This window comes from Sapajus apella, unplaced genomic scaffold (genome assembly GCF_009761245.1).
Source record: "Sapajus apella isolate SASKATOON/1434 unplaced genomic scaffold, GSC_monkey_1.0 scaffold61, whole genome shotgun sequence".
NCBI lineage: Eukaryota > Metazoa > Chordata > Mammalia > Primates > Cebidae > Sapajus > Sapajus apella.
Genome location: NW_022437001.1, coordinates 10,846,955 through 10,860,725, shown reverse-complemented (window position 1 = coordinate 10,860,725; position 13,771 = coordinate 10,846,955). Strand labels below are relative to the sequence as shown.

Sequence of the window (13,771 nt, the reverse complement as noted above, 5' to 3'; positions counted from 1 at the left end):
GCAAGCCTAGAAAGTCAAAGGCACCCATCCACAGAGCACCCACAGACATCCTGTTGGGAACCACTCGCTGTGTGGGTTTAATTGGCTCAGGCATTCTGCCTCATACAGAGAAAAATAAAAATCGGAGAAATCAGTAGTTGCTAAACACAAATACTCAAAAGGATTGGCACAGACTGGTGCTGAACAGTCTAGCAAAGGAGGTCATGATGTACACCAGCTTCCTTCAGCCTTTGCCAGCAGTATATGCTCGTTTCATCATTAAGCAAGGCTCTTAAAGTCCACAAAGAGCAGACCTCTTTTTGTGGAGACTAAAGAAAGATTTCAGCCAGAATTTCCATATCTTTAATTTGTGTTAAATCTGAACCCTGGCAGACTTTCTTATTTTCCACCCAATTAATGCATTACATGGTTCAGTAGCTCTGACTTTACCCTGGCAGCCTGATTATGGTAATGTGAACATTGGCTCATATCACTGTTCCTAAGTGTCCTGTGCTGTGCTGGAGTCAAACATCAGAAACAGTCTCACATTGTTGCAGGGTGGAGGGTGGGAATATATTTGTATGTGTGCAGATAGATATATTTGTGTGTGTGTGTGTGTGTGTGTGTGTGCACACACGCACATGTACATAAATACAACGGCTGATTCTGACCTGGGAAGAGTGGTGGCTGAATCACCAGGAACTCATGTATTTGTTCTTTGTATACAGTAGGGGAATCAGGGTTGAAATATTCTTCTTTCCTCCTGAGAGTCTGGTGTCATTTAGGATTAAAGTGCTCTAGCTCAGTGGTCCTAAAATTTGCCCATCACTAAGAGTCACGTAAGCGCTAGTTAAAACTACAGATTACTGAAAGTTTCCCTACAGCTTCTATTTTGGTTGGTGTGGCATATAGCCTAGGCTTCTGTATTTTTAACTTGTGTCCCTCAGGCAACTTTATGATTAGATGCATTTGGAAAACATTGCTCTACCTAGTTCCAAGGTCTAACAGTTTTAAACTGATTTTTTTTTTCTCAGTATAATAATGGTTTACTTTTTGCAAGCCATGTATCTTTCAGTTACATTCTCCCAGTTGATTATATTCCAAATAGCTTTTAGGTAATCAGGTCTGACATTTTTATACTGAAGGTAATAAGCATGCTCCCACACATCAATCCCCAGCAGTGGAATAAGGCCTGTTGTTCCTTGCAGTGGATCCTGATTCGGACAAGCAGCAATTTGTAAGTGTCCCCGTTCCTTATTGAAACCAAGCCAACCCCAACCTGAGCCTTGGACACCAACAGACGCAGCCGTCAGCCTCTCCTTAAACTTGTCAAAGGAACCAAAGTCACGTTTGATGGCTTCCAGCAACTCCCCTTTGGGTTCTCCACCACCTTTAGGGCTGAGGTTTGTCCAGAAAATGCTATGATTGATATGACTGCCACCATTGAACTTTTGGGATTATTCTTGCTGTTGTCTATAAGACTTATCTGACTTCTCTTATAACCCCAGGAGAAAACTATGCTGTTCATTAGTTGCCATATATATTTAGTATGTCTCTAATTCTTAACCTCTCTAAGCCTGGTTTTCCCACTTGAAATATGGAGATAATAGTAATAATAATACCTACTCAGAGAGATTTTTAGAGATTGCAATAAACTAATGCTTATAAAACACTTAACATAGGACTTAGACCAAAGTAAGGCTGCAAGAACATCAGCTATGATTATTATTATTTCATATGACAAACAGTTTTTGTTTGCCTAATGTGATAAATCATTTGGAAAAGTGCTGCCATTTTTCCCTTCTCTGTACCAGGGCTCTATGCCATGTGGCTTTATAGCAACTCACATGAGGAAATGAAGATTATTTTTCCTACATTTGAAACTGGGATGATCCTGCCAATTGCCTGAACAGTTGAATGTGATGGCAACGGGAAAATTGCACTAGTGTTGAGCTTAGGCTTCAAGATGCCTGTGTACTTCCACTCTATGACAAGCTCCCTCTAGCCCACTAAAAGATGAGAGACAATGAGGGTGATGCCGGTGACCCAGCTGTCCCCACCCTGGTCCCAGAGATGTAATGTAAGTGTAGCCAAGATCAACAAAGTGCTACTCAACCTACAGCTGACTAGAGGCAAAAGAGTGTACCCAGGAGAAAACAGAAAAACCACCCAGTTGACCCAAGAACTCATGACTAATAAAAAGGGGTGATTGTTCTGGGGTACTAAGTTTTGGGGCAAATTTAGTACACAGGCATAGATCTGGTACGGCTACTATGTGCCAATTACTAAGTTACATATTAGAGATGCCTAGGGAAATAAGGCACAGTCCTGGTTCTCAAAAACCAAAAGCATGTTTTTACAAGAGAAATAGACACGCAAACACAATTTTAAAATAAAGTTATGCAAGGCTTAAATTATATTACTATTTTGTAAGCTTCATTCACTCAAAAAATAATTTTAGAATTTCTGCTATTTGCCATGCAGTATTCTAGACACTTGAGATATATCAGTGATATGGTTTGGCTCTGTGTCCCCACCCAAATCTCATATTAAATTGTAATCCCTGTGTGTTGAAGGAGGGGCCTGGTGGGAGGTGACTGAATCATGGGGGCAGAGCTCCCCCTTGCTGTTCACACGATAGAGATTTCATGAAATCTGGTTGTTTGAAAGTGTGTGGCACTTCCCCTTTGCTTTCTTTCTCCTGCCGCCATGTGAAGATGTGCTTGCTTCCCCTTTGCTCTTCTGCCATGATTCTAAGTTTCCCAAGGCCTCCCAGCCATGCTTCCTGTATAGCCTGAGGAACTGTGAGTCAATTAAACCTCTTTTCTTCATAAATTACCCAGACTCAGGTAGTTCTTCACAGTAGTGTGAGAATGGATTAATATAATTGGTAACTAAATCAAACAAAAATCCCTTCCCCATAGGAAAAAAAAAAAAACAATAAATGTTACAAGGAGCAGGGATATGGGACACAGTGGGTAGAAATCAGATTGCATATTAAATGAGGTGTCTGGTAAAGCTTTGTTGTGGAGAGTTGAGTAAAAACTTGAAAAAGACAAGAAAGTTGAACAATATTTCCAAAGAGATCAGTGAGATAAGGTGAAGCCCCTAAGGTGGAAAAGTATCTATAATTTTTGTTAACAGAAACTAGGCCAGTATAACTAAAGCAGAAAGCACAAAGTAAGACATACAAATTAGCCTGTAAAGTGCTTTTTAAAAATAAAAGCTCCTGAAGGATACAAAAGGAGTTCAATGTTGAAGCAAGTACAGGAGTTAGCAGGGATAGTGGAAAAAGGCACCCAGGATGTGGTGGGAGGGAGTTAGATAAAAGAGAACTCCAAGGAGAAGACAAGAACACATGCAAAAAAACTAAGACAACGTTCATAGTGAGGGTGAACTGTCAGGGAATTTCATGGGATTGGAGCACAAAAGAGTTGTGCAAATTATTTTTAAAAGCAGGCAGGACCATATACTGGAAGACAATGAATGCAAGGCTAAGGAGGTTCAGTTTACCTGGATGTCGATGGAGAAGTATCGAAGAGTTGAAGCAAGAGAAAAGTGATTCTATCAGACTAGCTTTGAAAGATTATTTAGTTTAGCATGGAAAATGAATTGGAGAGGAGTGAAGAAACAAGCTGGAAGGCTACTTAGAAGATTTAGCGATGGCCCTGGCAAGAAATGAAGATAGAGAGAAGGGTGTGGAGTCATGCAATGTAAAAAATGTGTCAGGATAGGATGAATGGGCATGGGGCAGTGGAACAACAGTAGTACTTCAAGTTTTAGATCAGAATCACTTCAGGGTCATTAGGAGATGAAATATTTTAATGGTCAATACAAAGAGTAATATTATTTATTTATGTATTAATTTCTTTAAATATTTAATCAATGCCTAGGACATGCCTAGGTAATATTAAATAGTAGGAATATAAAGAGTAGTGACACAGTGACATCACCAAGGGCTACACAGCCCTAACACTGGCTCATCACCCTCAAACAACTAACACTGGCTCATCACCCACAAAACAACTACCAGTGAGTGGGTTATTATATGCAAGGCAGGTATTGAGTTTTTATAAGGATCATCTTAATGAATCACCACAATGGCATCTTGAAGTGAGGCTATTATCCTCGTTGTACAGATGAAGAAATTTATACTTTGAAAGATTGACTTGGCCATTCACACATTTAGTAAGTGGCATAGCTAACACGGGAATCTAGGACTATCTGTCACAGTCCCATGCTACATGGTAACACAGACCTACAAATCAGTAGATGCATTAAAAGAAAAGTATCCATTTTCCCTGACAGAGTGGTTTGAAAGCCTTCAAAGTGGTGATTCTTGATTGAGTCTTGAGAGGGGAGCAGGTTTCCTCCAGGCAGCTAGGGAGGAAAAGAGGGAAAGGCCAAAAGCAGTGTGCTCTGCAGAAGGGCAGCTGTGCCTCATGGGCTCTGCCTGTTTCTCCAGATCTGCTCTACCTCTCCTCCACCTCCCCTGTGGACCAGAATGCTGACCGCTATGGACTGCACAGCCTTAGCTCCTTTGGGGGCTGACAGAATTTGACTAGCTGTAGATTGGAATGTGAGAATCAGGAAAAATAAAAAAATTAAAAATTCAAAGATTTTTTTAGTACATTCAGAGTTGTGCAACCATCATCACAGTCAATTTTAGAATATTTCCATCACCCAAAATAGAAACTTTGTAGTGTTTAACAGTTGTCTTTCCATCCCAACCCCAGCCCTAAGCAACCACTCCTCTACTTTCTATCTACATATATTTGACTACTGTGACATTTCATATAAATGAAATCATAAAATGTGTGGTTGTTTTGGAACTGGCTTCTTTCACTTAACATAAGGCTTTTAAGGTTCACCTAAGTTGTAGCATGTATCAGTATTTTATTTCTGTTTATTGCTGAATAACATTTTATAGCTATATCACATTTTATTTACTTATTAATTGATGAACAGTTCAATCATGTACACTTTTTGACTATTATGAATAACGCATGAAAATCTGTATACAAAGTTTTGCATGGACCTATATTTTTATTTCTTGAGCACATATCTATGACCATAATTACTGGGTTATGTGACAACTCTATGTTTAACCTTTTGAGAAACTACCAGACCGTTTTCCAAAGTGACTGCACCATTTTACATTCCCACTGGCAATATATGAGAATCCTAATTTTCCATGTCCTTGCCAACAGTTATTATCTGTCTTTTTTTTCTTATAGTCATCTAAATAGATATGCAGTGTTATCTCACTGAGGCTAATAATATTGAATATCCTTTATGTCATGATTGAGTATTCATTTTCCTTTTTTGGAGAAATATCTGTTCAGACCCTTTGCTCATGCTAAATCTCCCAATCCATTAAACAATTCACTTGTTTGTTTCTGGTGTTTCCTGGAAGGATTCCCACCGATACATATTACCGGAACTATCCAGATTTATAGAACAGGCCTTACTTCAAGGTGCACATATTTAGCAAAAGATGTAGGACATGCCACTTGTGCTAGTTGTGCAAACAAAAAAAAAAGTTTTTTTTTTATATTACTACACTGACTTTGGTGATTTCTTTTGAATTGAGGCTGTATCTCAACAGGATATCTTAATCATTTATTTTTTAATTGAATCATTTACTGGTCGACAATCCTAAAAGCACAAGACTAGATACCTTTCAGTCCAGGTCACAGAAAGTGGAATTTTAGGGCTTGAGTTTTGTCAGTGCAAACTTTCCCAATGAACAAAAAGTCCTGACAGTAACTTTTTATAACACCTAAGCTTTTTAAAAGCTGTGTCATTGATGGTGGCTTCTTCTCCTTACCAAAAAGACTTAGACTTTGGTAAGACTTAGCAGCTCCTATAACATTAGGGTTTGGGACCACACAGATACGGGTTTGAATATCTATTGTATAACTTACCATTTGCTTAACATTGGACAAGTTACGCGAGTCCTTTAAACCTCTGTTTTCTTGTCTGCAAAATTAGAATAAGTGTTCTATATATAAAATAGTTGTGCTACATAAGTAAAATAATGCAAATTAGACACATGGAAAGCATAATATTTAATAATTATTTCTTTTTCCACTTGCCCTTACACTATTTTTTCTTGTTAACCTGCTTCTGAAAAGTATCCCTCTCCCCCCTAATGCTAAGTACATGATACCAGACTATGCAGTTATGTTATAAATGACACATTTAGTCTCTGGTTAAGAGAACTCATTTAATTACATGCATTATTATTTTAAAATTCAAAAATATTTTGAATCTCTCACTTTTTTCCCCCAAAACAGTCAGTAAGACATAGTGTTAGTCTCATAGCATTTTTGTTCTAGTTAAGAAGACAGGCAAACTATTCATTTAAAAATTTTATGCCAAAAAATAGAATTGTCCTTAGTGTTTCTCCACCAAACCATAAAGTTTCAGAAACCTTATAACAGCCTATAGCACTGTTATTTATCTATGACATGATTTGAATCCCAAGATTAGGAAAAGTTGCATTATGTTCTCTATTTATGATTGTAAGCACATTAATATCACATATTGACTAAATGCCAAGGGAAACAGAATAGTTTCCTTTTTAACTCACTCCAGCAGTTGATGAATTATGAATATGAAGTGAAGGGCCTATCTCATAAAACTAATGCTATATCTCAAGGAAGCCAGAGAAAAGCTCTGACCTTTAGGAACGCAATGAATTTATAGAAAACCAGTCCTCTAGGCATCCACCTTGAAAAGTGCACTCTTATCTACAAACCACAGAGACAAGCTACACTCTTAACTCAAATAATAGCCACGTCTCCCTCCTGAAAATTGTGGAGCTATTCTTGGACTACAAAAGAGTCCAGTTGTGAGAAGAGCAGCAGAGGAAGCTACTGAGGTCTTTAGATTGGTCCCTGCAAGTAGAGAATTTTTTTTTCTTGAGTGTAATGGAATATCAAACAAGCACATTTTAAGTATACAGGATTTCGGCAGGTGTCAAGTTTTGTTCTGGATGCTTGTGTCCTTAAATTATACTATAATCATGTTATTAAAGTGAGCCAGTTTGTACTCAATACCATACTTTATTCCTTCTTGCTGGTCCTTACTAAATTCAGCCTATGAAATATTTTTTCCTGCCTCTTGATTTAAACTCAAGTAAATTTCATAGCTTTTCCAATCACTCTTCTCTGTTTTTTTTTTTTAACCATCTTATTTATATTTTTAAACCTTGTTTCCATCCCAGCATTGCATATTTTTGTGCCATATTTTCCAGCCTTCTAATAAATAATTAACTGATATTATTTATCTTCTATCTTTCTTCACTGGTGTTTTTCTTGAGGGTAAGGACCTTTTCTTTTTCTATGTAGCGTGTGTAAGTGTTTGTGTGTGTGTGTGTGTGTGTGTGTGTGTGTGTGTGTTTATTCTAATTTATCCTTTGAACCTAAAACAGTGGCTAGCACATTGGAGGCACTTAAGAAATATTTGTTGAGCGGAAAAGTGAGTTAGTGTATTAGTCTGTTCTTGCTTGCTATAAAGAAATACCTGAGACTGGGTAATCTATAAAGAAAAGAGGTTTAATTGGCTTACAGTTCCATAGGCTGCACAGGAAGCGTGACTGGGGAGGCCTCATGAAGCTAAATTTTACTTATGGCAGAAAGTAAAGCGGGAGCGGAAGTCTTACCATGGCCAAAGCAGGGGGATGAGAGGAAGCGGAAGGTTGCTACACACTGTTAAACAACCAGATCTCTGGAGGACAGTTCTAGGGGCATGGTGCTAAGCCATTAGAAACCACCCTCATGATCCAGTCACCTCTCACCAGGCCCTGTTTCCAACACTGGGATTCAACATGAGATTTGGGTGGGGACACAGATTCAAACAATATCAATTAGAAATCTGAATTCTCATCTAGTTAAAACATTTTTCCTCCTTCATCCTGGGCTCACCTTCAGCAGGACACTGCAATGCAAACGAAATGAAGGTGGAGGCAGCTTCTCTATTTTTCACTTTCTTTGTCTACTAATCAGCTGCTACTTGTGGGGATGTGAGGTAAGAGAATACAAAATTACTTATGGCTGTAATTATTCATCAGGGCCACCTTCATAACAACTACGACAGATACACTATTTGTTAATACTTTCCTTTGTGGAATATTTTTGTGATTTCTTAGAAGACTCCACACCGCTGGCCTGGTTCGACTCCCGGTGTGGGTGAGGATGGAGACCCAAGCACTGGCTGACCAGGAGCCATCTTAATAGCCCTCCTATAGATAGCAGGCATGGTATGGGGGAATCTTTCTGGAAGGCATAGTTTTTACTTAAAATACCCCACCCCGTGCCTATTCCATCCAGACCAAGACCCTTTCACATGTAATTTCTGAAACTGTAAAACCAAGACCCTTTCACGTGTAATATCTAGAGTTGTAAGCCTATATAAAGGCAGAGCTTCTCTTTGTTAGCAAGCCTGGCTGTTAGATAACTATGTCGCCTTTCTCTGGGCCGAATAAATCAACCCTTCCTTCCTAGTTTAGTGTCTGAGAGGTCTGTTTCTTCAGGCTGTTCCTACTTCATGGGAACTAGGGAATCCAGCTGCAGTTACTCCATTAAGTAGTTAAAACTATGTTACTTAGTTACTAAGTTACTTAGTTAACCATGTTACTTAGTTTAACTATGTTACTTAGTTTAACTATCATACTTAGTTAAAACTATTCATTACATTGACAACAGGTCATGACCACTATTTTTTTCTAATGCCTTTTTTCAGATACAATCAGAATATTGAACAATTATGATTAATGACATACCTAATTGAACAAACTTTGCTTTTTGTCTCTTGTTTCATGCTTTAATATTTATTTAAGGTGTTTAATCTTTCCTTGCTCCTGGGCATTGTGAATCCAGAAAATCTGAGACAGGCCTCAGTTAATTAATTATTATTATTATTATTTAAGACAGAGTTTCACTCTTGTTGCTCAGGCTAGAATGTGATGGCGCAATCTTGGCTCACTGCAACCTCTGCTTCCTGGGTTAAAGCAATTCTCCTGCATCAGCCTTTGGAGTAGCTGGGATTACAGGCATGTGCCACCAGGCCTGACTAATTTTGTATTCTTAGCAGAGACAAGGTTTCACCATGTTGGTTAGGTTGATACTGAACTCCAGATCTCAGGTGATCCATTGGTCTTAGCCTCCCAAAGCGCTGGGATTACAGGCATGAGCCACCACACTTGGCCAGGTCTCAGTTAATTTAGAAAGTTTATTTTGCCAAGGTTGAGGATGAACCCATGTCACAGACTCAGGAAGTCCTGACGACATTGCCCAGGGTGGTCATGGCACAGTTTGGTTTCATACATTTTAGGGAGACATGAGATATCAATCAATGTATGTAAGAAGTACATTGGTTCAGTCTCGAAAGCCAGACAACTTGAAGCAAAGTCCGAAAGACTCAAGCTGGGAGGGAGCATCACAGATAGGTGTCACAAACAGTAACATTCTTTTGTGATTATGATTAGCCTTTCTAAAGGAGGCAAATCAGATATGCATCTACCTCTCTGAGCAGAGGCATGACTGACTTTGAACAGAATGGGAGGCAGGTTTTCCCTAAACAGTTTCCAACTTGAGTTTCCTTAGTGATTTAGGGGATCCATAATATTTTCTTTCACAGCTTGAACTTAAGGTCACTTTAAGTCTCTTTAATGAAGGCTCAACTAGATATACATAACATTCATTGCTAGATATTCAGATTTGATTCAACATTAAAATCTTCTTCTTATTCTATGTCCCCACTTTTCTTCTTTCCCTGCTCATTGTTCCCCAACTTTAAAATTTTGCTGAGCTAAGTTTGTATTTTGAAGTTCAGACTTTTTAAAAAATTATCTTGCAGCTTCCCACATCTATTTAAAAAATTCCTGATAGGTTTTAGATACTTTGTCCTCTGCAAATATCATGTTGAAATGTGGTCTCCAATGTGGCAGGTGGGGCATGGTGGGAGGTTTTAGATTCATGGGGCGGATCCCTCATGAATAGCTTGGTGCTATCCTGGGATTAGTAAGTGAGTTCTCACTCTGAGTTCACATGAGATCTGGTAGTTTAAAAGATTCTGGAACTTCCTCCTTTCTCTCTCTCGCCTGCCCTTGCCATGTGACATGCTGGCTTCCTTTCGCCTTCTACCATGACTGTAGCTTCCTTAAGCCCTCACTGGAGCAGATGCTGGTACTAAGCTTCCTGTGCAGCCTGCAGAACTGTGAGCAAACTAAACTTCTTTTCTTTATAAATTACCTAGGCTCAGGTATTCCTTTATAGCAACGGAAACGGACTGATACAAAGCCATTTATATTTTGCATTTCACTATGGCAATATTAAAATAAAAACATTTTATTGCATTTAGGAAAAAATAATGGCCAAAACCTGAGGGAAGATGTCAGTGAAAAAGTTAGGTTGAAAGCAGGTAATTAAATTCCCAGAATCCATGTAGTTCAGAACATAAAGTGGGAGAAGGAAAGCTCTCCAAGTGAGAAGGTAGGGCAGGGTGAGTTGCTGTTGCTGCTTTAAGCAGACTGCTTGTGCACATTTCAATCCCACTTCTTCAGGGTAAATAAATAGAACCTTGGATAGATCTTGGGCATGGTATAATGTCAAGAGCCTTGGATGTATAGCCGCATAGATCTGGACTCAAATTACTCCTCTGGCACTTTTTTCTAGGTGGCACCAGGCAGTTACTAGCCTCTGAAGGTTCAGTTTCCTATCTGTGAAAGTGAAATAATAATAACCATCTCACGGGATTGCTATGAAAATGTATAAGACCACAGTCCTCTGAGGCAGTATCATTAGGCACCCAACTAATATGTGGAGGGTCCCTGTCTTTCCTCGGTCAGAACTGTGTGTTGATATTTGCCTTAAGACAGTAAAACTAATTTGAAATTCAAACTTCACATCTCTCCTGCTGAGAAGAAGAACAATTGGAAAAATAACACCTTTCCCTCCAGTCAAGCATGTCTTTTTCCATTTTTGAATTCACTTTTTCTGTTTGACCAAACACACATATACAGTTGGAAGTAGCTTGAACTGGCAGATTTGTGTTTTGCAAAAATACTCTCTTGACTTGGATAGGCAGCTACTTCTTGGCTTACCTCTTCTTAGTAATAGGTTTAAATCACTAGAGTCTTAGATTTGAACCTAAGATTTGGTCAACTACAAAATATAACAAAAACCCAAGATAGCTGAGGGAGATAATTAAATTTTGATTAATCTGGTATCTTATCTTAGAGTGTTTCTAGGCAACACTAGCCTCCTTACAAAATGATTTATTTCCTAACGTGTCAGCTTGGGAAATACACGTTTCCAGCTGAAAGGAACTTTTATAGGGTAATAGGCCCACACTCTGCCTCTAGGCAAAAAGGTTTCTAATATTGTCGCTACTAAACTCTGTTTCTAATTTTTTTTCTTTGTATAGCTCAGATTTGAATTCTTTTCTATTGAGCATATATTAAATAAAAGCTTGTTTCTCAAATTAATTCATCAAGGAGATTTTGGTTACCCTCACCCAAACAGTTATCTTTTGAAATACTCTTTTTTCCCAACATCAAAATGAAGTACACACTACATTTTGGTTAACCTAAAGATACCTGTATTGTAGAAAGTATGAATCTTGTGATTTTACTTCTTGAAAGGTTTGTGTAGCACAACATTTTCTTAGCATTGCCTTCCCCCATTGTCAGCTGTGTGGTCTTGTTCTAAGCATGTAATAGGGGTAAGCTCACATCAGGTGACAGTAGTCCTCAATTTGTGGACCAGATAAGCATGACCAGCATCACCTGAAACTTGTTAGAAACAAAAATGTTCAAGCCCCCACCAGTCCTATTGAGCTTGAGACTCAGTGGTCTGTGTTTGAAAGGCTCTTCAGCAGAATATGATGCAGGCTAAAGTTTGAGAACCACTGGGCAAGAGGACAAATCATAATCACGATAGTTTACATTGGGTTTACTCTTGGTGTCATATAGTCTATAGGTTTGGGCAAACTTTTATGACACGTAGCCACTGTTATCATACTGAACGGTATTTTCACTGCCATAAACATCTTCTGTGCTCTGTCTTCTCACCTTTTCCTGCCTCCCCAACTACAGTTTTAAAGATTTTAAGATAAAGGAAGAAATTATAGCCTTTATATCATTCAGGCATTTCTTCAATCTATAGACATATGAGACTTACTTTATAACAAATCTGGGTGAATGGGAAGCACTTTTATAAAATAAGGTGGAAAAAGAAAAGGGTGAGGATGTCAGAATCCTGTTTGGACATCTTTCTTTGTGAAAGAACACCTCAAGAAAAAAAAACACATCGTTGCTAATAAGCCTGTCACTCATGAAGAGCATCCTTCAGGGATCTCCCTGTGGGCCTAGCAGAAGTGAGAGTTCTCTCTCAACTTTCTTACTGGCTTTGAGGGGCAAACACCTGAGATCTTTTAGGATTAAAATTCGCAGGCCCTTTCACAATCCATCCTTTATATCACCTTATCTGAGACTAATAAACAATTCAGAGGTCTACTGCCTGAGGCATCTCCAGTGCTTCAGGGGTAAGACTTGGTTCACTTCAATCCTGAAAATAGCCACATTGTTTCTTGTGGAAACTAAAATCTGATAGTCAGCTGCCTCTCTGGAAAGCTCAGTCTCATATCTTAGCAGCTTCTGTGAGCCGACTGCAACTGATAAGCTTCCAGATCAAAGGCCAAAGGCCCCACCTAACAGGGACCAGATCATAGTGAAGGAAAGGAGAAACTGCTGAGCTGAACGGTTTCTTTTTGGATATAACTTTTATTATTAGAAGTGCCATTATATTTAGCCATAGTATCTCAGAAATTCTGTAGACCAGGACATTTATTTCAATAGAAGCAAGGATAAAAACTTGGTAAAACAATTAGTTTAAAACTATTTCTCAAATGGAATGTTTCCTGACTTTCACTGTTACCTCCTTCACTCAGACTCCTGTCACCATTGTTTGCTTGGCTTAGTGAAAGCGTCTCCTAAACAATCTCTAGGGCTTCCACTGGTTCTGAAACTCAGGTGACAACAAACTGTGTCATTTGAAGAGCAGATTCCTGGATCTTATCTCCAGAGATGCATTCTTAACAAACACCTAAGGGATTGCTGATAAAGGAATCCGTATTAGTCTGTTCTCCTGCTGCTAATAAAGACATATTCCAGACTGGATAATACAGCTAGTGCTTGACTTACGACCACGATTGGGACCGGCAGACGGGTCGTAACACGATTTGGTCATAAGTTGAGTAGGCTATATGTACAGTTGAAATGGTGCACGTGGAGATGGTAGTGCTGCCAGAGGCTGGTCCACACTGTCGTACACCCGGTTGGGCAACATTTGCGCTGCCAGACGCGGAGCAGTCATGGCTAGCGATTGTGGTCGTAAAGTCAAATGGTCTAAGTTGCATAGGTCGTAAGTCGATCAGTACCTGTATATGAAGGCAAGAGGTTTAATTGACTGCCAGTTCCACATGGCTGGGGAGGCCTCACAATCATGGCAGAAGGTGAAGGGAAAGCAAGACATGTCTTAGAGATGGCAGCAGGTAAGAGGAGCGGTACTTGCCTAAGCCACTGTTCTGTGCCTATTTTTCTGTAAATGTACAGATATTCAACAGAATTTGGTCTAAGATTTGCTTTCATCGTAATATGCCACCTGGTGTGATGGTAGAGAGTGAACATAGTTATCAGCCCTACATACCACTAGTCACAAAAGGGATACTGCATGTTTACCCAATGAGACAAACTTCACTGATTAGCCAAAATCTCTAAGATAAG

General features: G+C 39.1%; 1 pseudogene across 1 annotated transcript; it reads right to left on the bottom strand.

Annotated features, from left to right (window-relative positions):
* Positions 1 to 1,009: 1,009 nt before the first annotated feature.
* On the bottom strand, positions 1,010 to 13,404 carry LOC116529038 (annotated as a pseudogene). Its single transcript, XR_004259347.1, has 2 exons — positions 13,190 to 13,404; positions 1,010 to 1,431 (listed from the first exon to the last, which is right to left on the bottom strand). The product of XR_004259347.1 is annotated as a superoxide dismutase [Mn], mitochondrial pseudogene (transcript).
* Between the last annotated feature and the right edge of the window lie 367 nt (positions 13,405 to 13,771).